This window comes from Panthera leo, chromosome A3, assembly GCF_018350215.1.
Source record: "Panthera leo isolate Ple1 chromosome A3, P.leo_Ple1_pat1.1, whole genome shotgun sequence".
NCBI lineage: Eukaryota > Metazoa > Chordata > Mammalia > Carnivora > Felidae > Panthera > Panthera leo.
The window spans coordinates 30,453,391-30,470,672 of NC_056681.1; the positions used below are offsets into that span (position 1 = coordinate 30,453,391).

At 40.4% G+C, this 17,282-nt stretch overlaps 1 protein-coding gene across 2 annotated transcripts in view; it reads right to left on the minus strand.

The window, feature by feature from the left end:
* Positions 1-15,226, minus strand: part of RNF24 (ring finger protein 24) — a 73,688-nt gene extending 58,462 nt beyond the window's left edge. For both annotated transcript variants that reach the window (XM_042931536.1, XM_042931535.1), the window contains exon 1: positions 15,145-15,226. The gene's annotated coding sequence lies outside the window, so the exon portion shown is untranslated. The remainder of the gene's footprint in view (positions 1-15,144) is intronic.
* Between the last annotated feature and the right edge of the window lie 2,056 nt (positions 15,227-17,282).

Consider the following 17,282-nt stretch of genomic DNA (forward strand, 5'->3'; position numbering starts at 1 on the left):
TGTTAATATTAACAATGAGAATATTCTAAAAGTGACTGTGGTGATGGATGCCTAACTCTGAATATACCAAGAACCACTCACTGCATTGTACACTTTCAATGTATGGGCTATAAATTATGTCTCGGAAAAGCTGTTTAAAAAAAAGGGGAGAGGGAAGAGAACAGACTTAAGACAAACATTAGAAATGATGTATCCAGAATCTCCTAAAAAGTTAAGAAAGTATGCAGAGCAGTTAAGTGGTAACAATTTTTTTTAATATCATCTGACTGCTATTGGAATGGAACCAGCCACAGCTCAGTAGCCAGGTGAAAATGGCAGCATCACGGTCTCATCCTTATGAAAAGGAGATCACTGACATGTAGCGAGGATTGTTTGTTCTTGTGTTCCATTTTGTGTTCAACTCTTTCCATGTTCCATCAAATTGCCTAACAGCAAAAATCATTAGGAGAGCACTTTATTAAATGAGATAGACCATACTCACAATATCTCTGAAGTAACTCAATTATAAATTCAAAAACTCTGAAACATTCCATTAGAATTACCTTCATTGAAGCACACAGTTAACAAATAGTAGGGCCAGAACTTAAATACCACATGCCTTTTTTTGCCTTTAGGAAATTAAACTTGTAATTAACTGCAAAAATGTATGCTAGGTTTATAAGAGTTGGAAAGTTAGTCTGAATAAAATCTAAATGTGAGTTCCACTGATTTCACTACATTTGTTCTTATTTATCTTAGCCTGCAGAAAGTATTGAAATTCCTTATGAGGAGCCAGTTTTCATTTGCTTTATAGGAACTTTTAAGTCAGATTATATTTAAAATGTCAGAAAAAGAATATTAGAACTACAACCTCAGATCTAATAAATTCAGAATTGAACTATACCTTAACTTCATTAAACGTACTGGAGCTATTTAATAACAGTTATTTACCACAACATGTGAGATTTCTATAAATTCAGACTGAACAATACCTGGCTCTTAAAAGATACTCAGTAAGGGGGTGCCTGGGTGGCTCAGTCAGTTAAGTGTCCAACTTGGCTCAGGTCATGATCTTCCAGTTCGTGGATTCAGGCCCCGCATTAGGCTCTGTGCTGACAGCTCAGAGCCTGGAGACTGCTTTGGAGACTCTGTGTCTCCCCCTCCCTCTGTCCCTCCCCTGCTCAAGGTCTGTCTGTCTTTCTCTCAAAAATAAATAAACATTAAAAAAAAAAGATACTCAATAAGAATTTATTGATATGAATAAAGGCAAGACAGTAAATCCAAGCAGCATACTGGATGAAATAATTGAGATATTCCTAAGAAGACAAAAGCCACCCTTGTGTGAGAATACACAAGCTTTGTGGCCTCCAAAGAGGAGAGTTTCAACCCCACAATTCCAGTACTCCACCACTTTCTAGCCCATACAGCACTTAACAAACAAGGAAACAAGACAAAGGCTGCATCTTGGGGCCCAGGCCCAGGGGCTTCCTGCTGCATTAAATGAAGGTGAGGAGGCAACAGCTGAAATACAATTTCCTAGAGGGCTCTTAAAAACAACAACAACAACAACAACAACAACAACAACAACAATCTTCATCCTAATAGTGAAATCAACTCTACTACTCAGTAAGTGCAATGACTTAAAGAGAGTAGGTGTTCCACAAGCATCTGTGTTAATTCTAAAGTAGGAAAAGGTAATGGGTTTTTGTTTGTTTTTGTTTCTTGTTGGGTTTTTTTTGGTGCTGAAACCTAGGAAAATATAATTTTCAATACTAAAACCATTTCAGAGTCCTGATGAGGAATAGTTAGTTTTTATACTTAGCTCAAATGACTAAAAATAAGTATAGATCTTATTGATGGTCTCTTGAAAGATCCCTTTATAACAGCATTCTTTATCTTTCAGAAAAGACACACGGTATTATTATTTAAAAATAATAGTAGGCAAGGGTATGCCTATGAAAAATCATATTAGCACAAACTTTTAACGGCTTTCTCAAGTAACATTACAGACTCTCTAGAGATGGTCACTAAGCTAAGAACACTGGCCTCTTTAATTTTCATTTGGTATCAAGGTTACTTTCCCCACAACACACAAATTCAAAAGATGAATAAAAACAATCTGGATTAAGGTAAATGAAGCATGACAAATAAGTAAGGCTTTTTTTTCAGCATGACTTTATTTAGTAGTTTTACTGGATAAGAATATGAAGACATGAAGTTAAACAAGAAGTATTAGGAGAAATGGTGATCAAGAGACACATAAAGTACAATTTAAATAAAAAGAATGATATCCAATAAAGAATTCTCCCTGTCTTTAAAGATATTCAAACAGGGGCGCCTGGGTGGCGCAGTCGGTTAAGCGTCCGACTTCAGCCAGGTCACGATCTCGCGGTCTGTGAGTTCGAGCCCCGCGTCAGGCTCTGGGCTGATGGCTCGGAGCCTGGAGCCTGTTTCCGATTCTGTGTCTCCCTCTCTCTCTGCCCCTCCCCTGTTCATGCTCTGTCTCTCTCTGTCCCAAAAATAAATAAAAAACGTTGAAAAAAAAAAATTAAAAAAAAAAAATAAAGATATTCAAACATTAGTTCTACAACATACAACTCTGATTTCTTTACACACAATTTCACAAAAACACTGACAATATTTTAAGGACACACACACAAAATGCTCAGCCCGGGAAGAATGAATGGATAGATATTCAGGGGCTGGGCCAAATTGACTCTGGAAATCCCCTGATTTTTTAATCCTAATCTAGTACTCTTTCCTCTTCACTGCTTGATTCTAGTCTATAACAGGCTTTCATATATACACCTTGGACTTTCAGAGCAACTGGAGTCCACATTCTCAATTGTAAAAGAAAAGCAATCGTTCACATTTTGCTATAGTACTCAGAATTTCACTGTGACACTCATTAAAACAAAAGATTAACTCAATTCTTTTTATTCTGATTCAAACTCATTATCTTTTATCAAGAACACAATTATTATAAAAATACTTGACAGGGGCGTCTGGGTGGTTCAGCCGGTTAAGCGTCCGACTTCAGCTCAGGTCATGATCTCACAGCTCGTGGGTTGAGTCCCGCATCGAGCTCTGGGCTAACAGAGCCTGGAGCCTGCTTTGGATTCTGTGTCTCCCTCTCACTCTCTACCCCTCCCCTGGGTCATGCTCTGTCTCTCTGTCTCAAAAATAAACATTAAAAAAATATTAAAAAATATACTTGACAGCCTCTTATACAAAGCATATTTCAGGGTAACCCTAAATAGCCCTACTTGATGAGATAGTCTTCTTTACAGAATTCCTGTTACTAAATGTGGATCAGATAACAGAATAAGAAAATCACCATTCTGCTGCAATGGATGAAATATGACACTGACATGACCATCAGTGGAGTCTTTTATCATTACTACAAGCAGGGTAGCCAGGCACAACAGCAGGCCTCTGGATGTGGTATAATATTAAGCACCTCCTAAGCATTCTTGCCAAAGCACTGAAGTCTGATTTTAGTCAAGCCTCTAGAGCTAACTTCCATTTGTAGGAAATACTAGGAATAGATTAATAAACTCACACCATGAAGAAGCCAACAGACAAATCCCAAATGTGAGATATTCCACAGGACAAATGACCTGGTTCCTGCAACTAACTAGTCCATGACATACCAAAAAAGGTGGGGAGAGAGGGTGGGAAGAGGATGTGCCCTAGATCAAATTAGACACGAGAGACAAAATGACCAAAAGTGGTCCAGGGACTTTGAATCCTGGTATGAACAAGACATCTCTAAAAAACATATTCTTGAGATAATCAGGCAAACCTGAATAGGGTCTATCTATTAGATGACACCAAGAAGTAAATGTTAATTTTATTAGGTGTGAGAATGGCATTTGGGGTCTATAAGACAATGTCTACTTTTTTTTAGAAATACATTTAGAAATATGTCAGGGTACATACACTGAAATGCTGGAGATTTGCTTTAAAATACTTCAGCAAACAGGGGCGCCTGGGTGGCTCAGTTGGTTGAATGTCTGACTCTTGATTTTGGCTCAGGTCATGATCCCAGGGTTTTGGGACTGAGCCCGCACTGGGCTCTGTGCTGAGCATGGAGTCTGCTTAAGATTCTCATTCTCTCTCTCTCTCTCTCTCTCTCTCTCTCTCTCCCCCTCTGCCCCTCTCCCTTGCTCACATTCTCTCTTCTAAAATAAAAAAATTAAATATTAAAAATTAAAAAAAATACCTCAGCAAAAGAAGGTGAAAGAAAAAAGGATAAATGAAACAAATGTGGCAAAACGCTGGTAACAGCTGAACATCTTGTGATGGGCATATGGAGGTATGTTGTACTATCTACTTTTGAATATACTTACAATTTTTTTATAATAAAAAAATGAAAAAGAAGAACCTCACTACCAGAGAAGTATGAAAAACAGTACAGGTGGGTGTTGTATGGAAACCAATTTGACAATAAACTTCATACACTGAAAAAAAAAAAAAAGAAAAAACAGTACAGGTAAATCTTTTAAGTCATATTAATCTTGGGTAGAAAATAAACGGATCAATAAAAAAAAATCAATGGCAGTTGATTATTTAGAAATCGAGTTATAAGGAGAAACATCAATTTTCTCTCTGTACCATATGGTCAGTGCTACAGACTGAATGTTTGTATCCCCCAACCCTCAATTCATATATTGAAACCTAATCCACAATGCGACTGGTATCTGAAGGTGATTACATTATGAGGGTGAAGCCCTCATGAATGGCATTAGTGCCCTTATTTTTTTTTAATGTTTATTTATTGGGGTGCCTGGGTGGCTCAGTAGGTTAAGCGTCCAACTTCAGCTCAGGTCATGATCTCCTGGTTTGTGGGTTTAAGCCCCACATCATGTCAGCTGTGCTGACAGCTCAGAGCCTGGAGCCTGCTTCAGATTCTGTGTCTCCCTCTCTCTGCCCCTCCCCCACTCACACTCTGCCTCTCTCTCTCTCTCAAGAGAGCGTGTTCGTGTGCAGGCAGAGGAGGAGCACAGGGAGAAGGGGATAGAGGATCTGAAGCCCATGTGGGGCTCAAACTCACAAACTGTGAGATCAAGATCTGAGTTGTACACTGAGCCACCCAGACACCCTGGGATTAGTGCCCTTATAAGAGGCCCAGCCCAGATAGCTCCCTTGCCCTTATCCACCACATGATGACACAGCAAAAAAGCAAAATGTACAATCTATGCACTAGGAAGTGGGTTCTCACTAGACACCAAATCTGTAGGCGCCTTGATCTTGGACTTTCCAGCCTTCAGGACTGTGAGAAATTTCTGTTATTTATAAGACACCCAGGCTAGGGTATTTTGTTATAGCAGCCCAAATAGACAAAGACATTCAAACAGCTACGGAATATATCATTTTATTCCTGAAGTAGGTTATTCCACTGAAAATCCACAGCAGAGAACAAGCAGTTTCACAGACTACATTAAAAAAACACAACTTTTAAGAACACAGCTGTTGGCTTTCTCTCCTCAGAATTGTGTCATGCTTTTATATAATTCTGGAGTTCTAAATGGGTGGTGGTAGTGAACTGAAATAACAAAAATTGAGACACAGAAAACAGAAATCACAGCTGCATTTTGAACTGAATGCTATGAATTTTTTTCTTTTTATGTAATCATTTGATCGCTTTTCTAAGAACCCTGGACCTACTTCACATCCCTCCTGAAATAGTATTTTAACTTTTTAGTATGCAATGTTCATAATGTATTCCACACAGAGTGCTGATTAAGGCTCCTTGGAGCTCCATTTTCTTATCTTCCAAGTAGTTCAAAGTAAACCAAACAGAAAAATCAATAATCTTCCAGAAACATCTTCAAAGCATAAAACATTTCATTTCTAATGGAGCAGTGGTCCTTAACATTTTTTTTAGGGTTATGAATCCCTCTGAAAATCTTTTTATAGAAAAAAATGTAGATTTTTTTCCAAAGATTTTATCATAGCTCTGAAGGCTCCTGTTAGAAACCTTTGTAATACAGTGTTCTCATGGATATGCAACTCTAAACAAAGTACAAATTCATCAACTCAACACTAAAGGCCTCCCATGAATTGGCTCAGACTTTTCAACCCCATTCACCACTATTTCTCTAAGTACCACACTTTAGTCAAATGCATTAGTTATGGTTCCCTGAATATGCCTCCCTATCTTTGTTCTGGATATTTCCACCATCTGCACATTTCAGGCTATCTCGACCATTTATTCTTCATGGTCTGTCATAAGCAATACAACCTCCATGAAACCTTCCGATTCCCTAAACCTCCCTCTGAACTTGTCTTCTATCCTATACTTTCAAGACTTTTCCCCATTTTGTATCATGGTTTATCAAATACTTATCTAATCTGGGATTCTGAGTAACACAGCAGTGAAAAATGAAAATTATCACTAAAGAAGTTCTTACCCCTACAACAGGTTGAATGGTGGCCTCCCAAAAGATATGTCCACATCTTTACCTGAGGAATATGACCATATTTGCAAAAATATGCAAAAAGGGTCTTTGCAGATATAATTAAGAATCTGGAGATAAGATCATTTTGGATTGTCCGGGTGGCCCCAAGTCCAAGGACCACGTCTTTAGAATAGAAAGAAGAGAAGGCCATATGAAGAGAGAAGCAGAGATTAGAATTATGTAATCACAAATCAAGGAATGGGTGGAACCACCAAAAGCTGGAAAAAGCAAGGAAGGTTTCTTTCCTAGAGTCTTTGGAAGGAGTGTGGCAGGCAGCCTTGCTGACATTTTGATTTCAGACTTCTGATCTCCAGAACTGGAGAAACCTGGAAGCCATCCACTTTGTCATAATTTGTTATGACAACACTAGGAAACTATATAGTCCTTTCTAGTTATTTTTATTTGCTTCATTTTTTGTTTACTGTGTAGTTCTGCAATGGTTAATTACTTCAAGAGCATCAGAAGAGATTTTAAAAAAATGTACAGGCTCTTCAAATCTCTCCTTATTTGCTTGCTATTTTCTGCAACAGTCTCTGAATTCCCTTTATCAACAATCTTCTCAAAGTACCAGTGCAGGATAGCATCTGAATAGGAAAGAGCTGTATTCTTGTGAAAGTTGACATTATCAACTGTGACATGTGGTGGGTTGGAGGACGAAAACCTGGGTTCTAAACTTGGCTTCTGACCTTGTGAACCTGAACAGGTTACTTCTTAGACCTCTTATCATCTATGAAAAATCCTTTGAGGGTTGCTGTGAGGAGAAAATAAGCAATACATGTAAAGCTACTGACAAAAAAGGTATTTAGTAAAGGTTAGCTAATGTGAAGGATGATTTTCTGGGTATAATATTGCCCCTGGCTATTAATCTACTGTTCTATGATTAAAAAAAAATCACTCTTACTGCCATAATAGTTCATCCTGGACTGTTTTCAAGGACAATTAATAACTTTAAGTAAAAACTTTAATTATAGCCAAGCATGAGACTTTCCAGCATATTTCCAAAGAAGTTTTGCAATTTCTTTCCTGCTAAAGGAAAAGAATGAAAGCCTACACCTCTGATTTTCCTTCCCACCCACTTCCTATAAACTACATTAGCTCATACTTTGGTGTTTCATTATCTGCCAAACTTTTTCTTTCAGTTCAAGATGAAGAGCCTATTTGGATAGGACACCTACATTCTATTTGAAGTTTATATCATTGAGCATAATTTTTCATGCTCAGAGTTGGGAGAAAATAATAAAGAGATACAAATAGTTCATAACTTTTTGGTTTGCCTAGATGAACTTAACAAATATAGATGACGCAGCACCATTCAATCTCCAAATTAAAAAAAAAAAAAATTTTAAAGGTAACATAAAGCGTACTGATAGACTGTGGCAAAATTATTAATTTTTAGAATTCAATAAACACTGTCATCAAATGAACTGAATGCTCATACTTGTAATGCCATATTTGTACTTCTTTTGTTCTCAAATTATTCTGACATTCCAATTTTAGTATATGCGCTGCCGAAGGGAACACCCAAATTATTCTGACATTAAGTTTGCTAATGGAAGAACTGTATCTGATATAAACACCTGCCTAGTTGTGAAAACATAAATAACAGACAAAATGAGACACAGATTTTCAGGCAACACACATAATTAACCTTCTACAGAAACCTATGGTTTATATAGGAGCAAGTTCTTTGACAAGGTGAAAATTTACTAATCTGAATGACCAAAACTTTAGAAGATTAAGAACAGGAAAACCTCACTTTAAGAAAAGTCAATAAATGGGGTGCCTGCGTGGTTCAGTCAGTTAAGTGTCTGACTCTTAATCAGGTTCGTGAGTTCGAGCCCCTCAGCGGGGGCTGTCAGTGCAGAACCCACTTGGGATTCTCTCTCCCTCTCTCTCTCTCTCCCTCTCCCTCTCTCTGCCCTTCCTGGGTGCATGCTCTCACAAAATAAATAAACTTAAAAAAAAAGACAATAAAAAAAGGAACTTGGAAAGTAGGTAGGTAAACTGGAAGTTATTTACAATGTAAAAACATTCATTATGGTTACTTTAGTAGTAAGCAACTCTAATACACCTAATAGCACTAAATGCATAAAAATTCAAGTTGCATTACACTTTTTCAGAGCAAATTCACAATTTAATGTGAGATTCACTTGTAATGGCATCTAAAAAGTGGCTTTCTTTCCTTGCCACACAGGCTTGCTCCAACTCTCTGGAGTACCATGGAGGCAGAGAGCAACTCTCTGGTGTCAGACCGTCCTTAGGGCAGATGGAAGGCCCAGGCTGGTTTTCCCAGGAATGACCAACCAAAAGTAAGGCCGCTGGCCAGCTACTCCTGGGCCAGCTGGCATGGAACAAAGTGTCTGGTTCCTACCTCCAGAGCAGGGGAAACTCAGCCAGCTGGCTTTCAATGGACGGCACTAGTTGGAGTGCTCACAATTCCTTTCAAACCATCTGGCATTCTTTTTGAACCCTAAATTTACCAAGCACTACACTCTGCTCTCCGAAATGCTCAGATAATTGGAGGAATCCCCACTGCCTACCTAGATAAGAAAAGAAAGAGGTAGAATAACTGCTAAATCAATTACTTCAAGAAATAATTTCTCAAGTTAAAAGTTGCTTTCAATTTTAGCTTGTACATTATCTACCTTAAAATCTAAACTATTCCCATGATTATCAGGTAAACTTTCAAAGTAAAGATCAAGTCAAATAATAAGGAAATAGGCTAAACAGACAATTTAACATGCAGAAAAGTTGTAAAAATCCCTTAAGGCTTGCAGGACCTGACTCACTCTACTCTGAACTTCTACAGAGCCTGTCTGTATCCTTCAAAGTCCCTAAAAGTGGACTTTGTATTGCTACATATACTTATCTTCCCAGCCACCAAGTTAAGTGAAAACAACAGTGTCTTACAGCTACTTCTGAAAAAATATCTATTAATGATGTATTGGGTGTTTTAAAAGTTCCATTTCTAGAAATATTAGAAAACTTAATGTGGAATAACATGAAGAAAGGGCCTCACTTCCAGGCAAGCCAAAGAACAGGATTTGGCTTGAAATAAAAAAAATATTTTATCAAGTGTTCAAAATGATTTATTAAGTGACCAACTGTTGGGAAGTGCAGAACTTGCTATAGGGTGTTCACCTATCAATTGTAGATCATTTTACTAATCTATCACATGGGGTAATATGAGGAATAGAGATGCAAGCAATCAGAAAAAGGACAAAAACAGGTGAGTCACATTTATAGCCAATATACCTTATGTGATGTAAGTACTCTGAACAAAAATATTAGATCAAATATTAGAAACTGAAGAAGGCTATACAAATAACTGCAATTGTAATTTTCACTGTGTTTACCCCCATGCCAAGTACTGACTTTAGCATTTTACATATTATTTCATTTGACCCACACAACAAACATATGAGGTGGGTACTATTATTATTTCCGTCTTGCAGGTGAGGAAACACAGTCATCAGGAAACCTGTCCAAGATCACATGGCCAAACTGAAAGAGCTGGAATTCAACTCCAAGCATCTGGGTGCAAAAAATGACAGTATTAAGTTATACTTATGAAAGAATGAAATGTAATATAGAGAAAAATTCAATTAATATAGTCTTTGTAATGTTTTCAACTCTAAGTGTAGCATAAGGTGGTAATTAAAAAAATAAACACTGATTTTTTTGTCAGAAAAAATTTTTTTAAAAGCAAAAGCTAGGGGCGCCTGGGTGGCGCAGTCGGTTAAGCGTCCGACCTCAGCCAGGTCACGATCTCGCGGTCCGTGAGCTCGAGCCCCGCATCAGGCTCTGGGCTGATGGCTCGGAGCCTGGAGCCTGTTTCCGATTCTGTGTCTCCCTCTCTCTCTGCCCCTCCCCCGTTCATGCTCTGTCTCTCTCTGTCCCAAAAATAAATAAAAAACGTTGAAAAAAAAAATTTAAAAAAAATAAAAAAAAAATAAAAGCAAAAGCTAGTCTACCAGGTTAAAAATGTCAGTTTTACCCTTTTTTGCCCATACATTGAGTAGGTACTTGTGCCAGTTGCTATTCTAAGGGACATGGTGGTAAACAGGGCAGATGGAAGTCATTGCCTTCTTGGACCTGATGTTCCAAGGGGGTAAGACACACACACACACACACACACACACACACACACACACACCAGTTAACAACAGAATTTCAGAGAGTGACACATTTTACAAAGAGGTAGGGAGGAAATGTACAGTTCTCTTTTGAGACATTTAACCATGACGGTAAATGAAGAGGATGGATGGGAGGTCAGAGGGAAGTTTTTAATTCTGTTGTAATTTTAAAATTATTTTTAAAGATGGGCAATGTCAGAGCATGTGTGCATGCTGACATGGATAGTGGCCGTGGAGAGTTGCTGATGATGCAAAAGACAGGCATATATTCAGAAGTGAAGTCCTTGAGTAGGTATGAGGGGGAATACAGAAGGGAGGGAAGTTAGCCTCTGATAGGAAGAAAACATGGGCCCTAAAGAAGGTGGATTTCTAGATTCAGTGAAGGGAAGCTGAGTGGTATCTGTCTTATAACTTCTAAACCTCAATGAAATATGAAGCCTGCTTATCTGCATGAGGAAGGGTGGGCTGCTCATGAGTTAAAGAGTGGGAAGAAATGATTAAATGGTTACAGGCAAAAACATTAGGAATCTGATAGCCTTCCTGGGCTGAGAGCATACTTCAGTTTTCTGGTCATGAATCTGAAGTTCTCTAATATTCAACTACTTAATGTGTACTCAAGGAAAAGCTAGATGAGGGATAAGGCAACTGTAAAAAGAAAACAATTCAAGGCTAAAAAATAAAATAAAAAATATGTATCCATGAGCTATATATCAGAGTCACTGACAATGTCCAATTAAACTGTTGTCTATCTACGTAGCTCCATTTGTCTCCATCTTCTCAGAATAGAAATTCTTGTAAGTAATATATTTGTTGTATTTAGTCATGACATATTTAATTATGAAGGTTAAAGATTGTTTCTTTTTGGTCATGAATGGTTCTGTCACTTCCTAAGGTGGATTTAAAAAAATGAACTGGATAGTCTTATTGTAGATTCCAGAGGTGATTCCATTTCATGGCTTGAAGAAACTTCCTCTGTGTTAACTGAGATCCTAAAACAGAAACATCCTAAAATCTTCCAAAGTGGGAGAAAAAAGAGAATGGGGATTAGACTTGGGTTGGACTTCTTAACAGAAATACCAGAAGCCAACAGAACAATGCCTTCAGAAGAGGGTGGCTAATTTTTGATGTAGAATTCAATATTCAGCTAAACCACTATTCAAGTGTGAGGGTAAAATGAAGACATTTCCAGATACGCATCTTCTGAATTCAGGAAGAAATTCAGTTTGTATGTCCCCTTTCTCAGGAAGGTGCTAAAGAATAAGGAAGAGATAGGATCCAGGAAATAAAGGATCCAACACAGTAGGAGGGCAAAAGGAATTCCCAAAGTGATGACAAACGGAAGTCCTAGGTGACAGCTAGGAAAAAGAAATACAACAGATTACCTGGAAATACTGAAAGATTATTAGTTTTGTCAGAATTTGAGAATGAGTCAGTGACTGGGACAAAGAAAACTAAGCAAATGAAAAACAAACAAAAGAGGCAATTATTTAATTTAGAGAAACAAAGTCATACAAGACAGCAAATGTAATTGTTAGTACCCTACAGGGCTCATCTGTGAATAACAGGTACACTGTCAGTCATATAAATACTGAATACTGACTTGACTGGGAAGTATAGGTAGGAGTGGGGGGATGGAAGGATGGTTATGTAGGACAACCAAGTCCTCAACTTCCAAAATAGAACTCCGCAGATAATGTCCAATGACAGATAATCAAGAAGTTTAAACATTAAAAATCAAATATAAAGGTAAATATCCGAAGGAAGTGTTGAGAGTTGAAGGTGGTTCAACATTCTGAAATTGCTGGTTTTTCACTACTCCCTAATCTAAAAAATGGCAATTTCATATAGTTTGAACTAATACATTATAATAACATAACTTTATTACTGATTTTTAAATGAGCTACCATTTGAAACAAAACAATTATTGATAGAAAATGCTCAACAGAAAACAAAATTCTACTTTCTGTTATCAGACATTGTTGGGGGGACAACATATCCCAGTTTGGAGTAAAAAAGTATCACCATACATGCTATTACCATCACTGACATAACAATATTAGTATTGCTAACAAAGAATACATTTACTAGTAAAACAACATTTAACATAATTTAATCTATTTTCATGACAAAGACATTACTTTAGAATTTTCCTTCAAACATCATACTACACAAATGCTAATCTATGGGTCGGTAAAGACTTTGATTAACAACATGGCTGAATAAAATGGCCAAGATGTTTTTCAGTTCCTTTCTTGATACAAATAATAGCTAAGTCACTCTTGCAAAATTAAAGTTCCACAATACTGCGGTACTATGCAAGCCTATTTCAGTGATAATTCCGGTTATACTACTCTGTTTATCTAAGTCTTCCCCTTGTGGTTTGTTTTAAGGGAATTCCTAAAAAAAAAATTTCATGCCGGCAGTTATAAATTATCGGGTTTGCTTCAATATTAGTGACACTAGTTTATGAAATTAATGAAGCCTTTATTTGTAAGTTAACTTCTTTTATGTTCAATGACATTGAAATTTTATTTAAATTCTACCATAAAATCAAAACTTCTCCAAACTGAAAAGCCAACCTTTACTAACTTTAACTTCTACAAAAAAAGAATTTGACTATGCTAACATAGACTTTTACCAAGAATAAAATATCCTTATCCAACCAATGGAAAATTTCCCCTTCAAATTAAAAGCAAATGTTTTTAATAGAGGAAATATTCATAAACAAACACATGCTATGGAAGACTGCTTAAGTTTGGATTTCATTTTGCACTGAAAAACACCAGGAATTAAAATACACGTGATTAAAAAATAAGCTTAAAGAGAATCTTAAAACTGAACCAATTCAATTATTCACATCACCCAATAAGATCCTCTTATTTTTTTTTTTTTACCACCACTATGTTCAATCAAAAGATCATCATAAAAATATATTTTGGAAATATGTTTCTTATCAACAAGTGTAGCTAATTTCCTATCACTCTGCAAAATTGTAAGAGTAAAAAAGAAACTGAAAATGCAACCAACAATCTTCTAAAACTTACAAGATCTGGTTTAAAAAGAGAAAAAGGTCCAACCGAAACAGCAAGGAATAACTGGTACTCTTAATGCCTCCTTTTCATCGGTCTGCATCAACTGTAACTCTTCCTAACTCCACCAAGACAACAAAGTGAGGCGGTCCGGCCCACGGAACCCAAGTCTGTGGGAACCGCAGAGCTTCCCTCTCTCTCTGGGGATGAGGACAAGGATAAAAGGTGTTCTGTTTTCCCCTAGTCCTGTAAGAGGAGCCATTGAGCTGGGCCACACAACCAGACAACAGAACACAGGAAAATTCAGATCAAAGCAAGGGCGCATGCCAGGAGAATATGCAATAAAACCCTTTGCCAAAGCATTTAGGAAAAAAAAAAAAAAAAAAAAAAAGGGCAGCAAGGAGGTGAAGAGACCATCTTCTTAACACAGGGAGGCAGGGAGAAACAAAATCTGCTTGTACTGAGGAGCTGAGAAAACAGTGTCCTAGATATACCGAAGTATTTCTGTGGACGTGTATAGGAGTGAGTACCTTGACACCACCAATGAACGAAACCCCAAAGGCGGTGTCCTATACGTCCTGGAGTATTCCCATACACACATATATGAGCATATTTCCATTAACTAAACCCAAAAAGCAAAGTGTTGTAGGTATAGAGAGGAGAATATTAATTTCCAACCAACATATAAAAACATTCACTTTCAATTAAAACACGCTGGTTTTGCAGTAAGAAACATACAATATTGTTTAAAGAACACCAGAGGCAGAATTGGGTGGAGGTCTGATAAAGTAGTGTCTCTTTTTCTTCAGACCCTTTTTAATGATCTTTGATTCTCTCATTTCATAGGGGACACGGAGGAGGGACACACACACACACACACACACACACACACACACACACACAATTAGGTCTCCAGAAACAAAGGAGGGTCTCCGGCCTATGGAAGCACACACGCCCCCACCCACAGACAGGGGGCCACCACCTGACTTTAATTAATGGGTAAGCTGAGGCAAGAGGTCTCACCCCAGCCCACAGCCATACGCACAGTGACAAACGGGCACGAGACCAACGCCACAAAGAAAGGGGAGGGGCAGGTGGGGACCAGGAAAACACTGCCACGCCGCGCCCCCTAAAGCGCGTTCCCATCGCCAGAGCAGAGACAGCCGTCCTCACCATCCTCGTCCTCGCCTCCCCGCTTATCCAAGCCGCCACCCAAGCCCGGGGACCGACGCCGGGCAAGGGCTAGCGGGGCGTGCGGGGAGCCGCGAACCTTCCCTCTGTGACCTCCGGGTGACGGACAGCCTCGCGCCGCCCTTTGTGCGGGACGCACCCCCGGCCCCGGGGGACCCCCTCCGCGTCCCTCCCGGCCTGGGCCGCTGTGCCACCCCTCCTCGTCGAAACGCCCGGAGAGTGAACGGGGGAGGCTGGCGCGGGCCCGCGGTCTCCTCAGCATCCCGAACCCGGAGCCGCCCGGTCCCCTAAGCCCCGGCCCGGGGGCGACGGCCCCCGGCGCTCCGCCCTCGCTCCCTCACTTACTCGGGTGCGCCGGCTGCGGCGGCGGGTGTGCGGAACGGTCAGCGCCGGGAGGCGGGCGACGGGCGGCAGACTGCTGGCGGCGAGCGTCCGTCGGGACAGAGCGCGGCTGAGGTGGCGGCGGTAGACTGCGCTCGGCGGCCCCCGACGAGGGGCGGGCCCGGCGGGGGAGGGGCGGGCACCGCGCCTCTCATTCATGCAGCGGGGGCGGGGTGAGGGACCCGGATGCCCGGGCAGCTCCCGCCCACCTCACTGAGGGCGCTGTGGCTTCAGAGTCTGCAGTGCGCACGCGCAACGGTTGGTGGCCTGGCCTGGTCCCGCCCCGCCCACTGGAGGGTGGGGGCGGATACTCCACGGGCCGATTTGTCGCGGACAGATCTATCTACTCTCTCATCTGTTTAGTATTTTTGCATGTTCTATAAACATTTTTTTTCAAGAGAGGGCTTGGAACGCTACCTCCTGCCTACCATCCAGTCTGCCAGTCTCCGGGGGCACAGGAATGCCCATTAGTTTGATGGAAAGACAGCGCACACCGCCCCCACCCCCCGTTTCTCTTGCAGCAGGTCCTGTCAGCTGAATGCTGGAACCACAGTGGGAGATGAGACCCAGAATATGAACAGAGTGAACTGTGTGCAAGAAAGAGTGCATTACATTGTTTGTTTGGGGTCCTCTCAGCCCCCAGCTGTCATTCCACAGGGCAGTCAAGAAATTGACCTTGGTTTTGGAGTGGGCTCAGCCTTTTCTGTAATATCAAAGCCTCAAGTTTTGCAGCTCCACGGATCTGTGCAGGCCTCTCATCTTTCGTAGGCAGTATATTTTGTGGAGACACCCTTCTGTTCTTAGCCCTTTAGCTTTGCCACTCCTGGGCCACAGAAATCTTTGTCGATGCTGGGAGCCTGCGGGAGGCCTCACACCCTTCCCCTCTGAGGTTCCGCAGCTGAGTGTGAGGGTACAGCTCAGTCCCCCTGTCCCCTTCTGAGGCTCTCCTTCCTTCTCTTACCTTCCAGGTTTTCCTCAATTAAGCCATAAATAACTCAGTGGCTTAATTTTGGGAAGCAAAAAGTCATCGTGGAAAGTGCCTGTAGACAAGTTCCTTCTGCTTTGGCAAACCATAAGCCTCCGGCAAGGGGGAAGTAAAGACAAAAACATCAGTGAACATCTCAAGAAGTTACTCAGTAGTTACAGGCCTCCAAGGTGAGAGATGGTTGGAGGCATGTGCTGCATAGAGTGTAGAAAAAGGAAGGATGTGGGAGACCCATTCTTCCTCTAAAGCTGCCTGTCAACACTTATCCCTCCCTGCCCTGAAAGAACCTCAGGGGGCTTTTCCTTCTACCTTCCCTTCTAGATCTCAATGAAAGCTGTTACCAGGATGGCCTTCTCAACTGTGGTTTGCTGATACCTGTCACTTTTTAAATTTAAATTTTTATATTTTTACTGTTTACTTATCTTTGAGAGAGAGATACAGAGATAGAGTGCGAGCTGGGGAGGGGCAGAGAGAGGGAGACACAGAATCTGAAGCAGGCTCCAGACTCTGAGCTGTCAGCACAGAGCCCGATGCGGGGCTCGAACCCATGAACTGTGAGATCAGGACCTGAGTTGAAGTCCGTCGCTCAACCAACTGAGCCACCCAGGTGCCCTGATACCTGTCACTGATTAAACTGGGCCTCCTCATCTCTCTCCTGGCCTATTGATTCCCATGTAAATCAATTCTCATTATATGCAAATCTGTCCATATTGCTCTTTTTCTAAAGTATCCCACTTAGTACTTTGATCCTTATTTTCCAGGCATTTCCAGAGCAGCACCCTCAGTGCCTGTATTCTTGCTGTTCTCTGCTAGGAAAGCAAGCTTATCTAGGAACGCTTAATAGTTGCTTTTTAAAATATGTATTTTTAAGTTTATTTTGAGAGTGAGAGAGAGAGAGTGAGCGCATGCATGAGCGGGGGAGGGACAGAAAGAGGGAGAGAGAAAGAATCCCAAGCAGACTCAGTGCTGTCAGCACAGAGCCCAACATGGGGCTCGAACTCACGAACCGTGAGATCATGATTGAGCCGAAATCAAGAGTTGGATGCTCAACTGACTGAGCCACCCAGGTGCCCCATAGTTACTTTTTAATGAAGTCTTCCTATCCCTACCTTGTTGA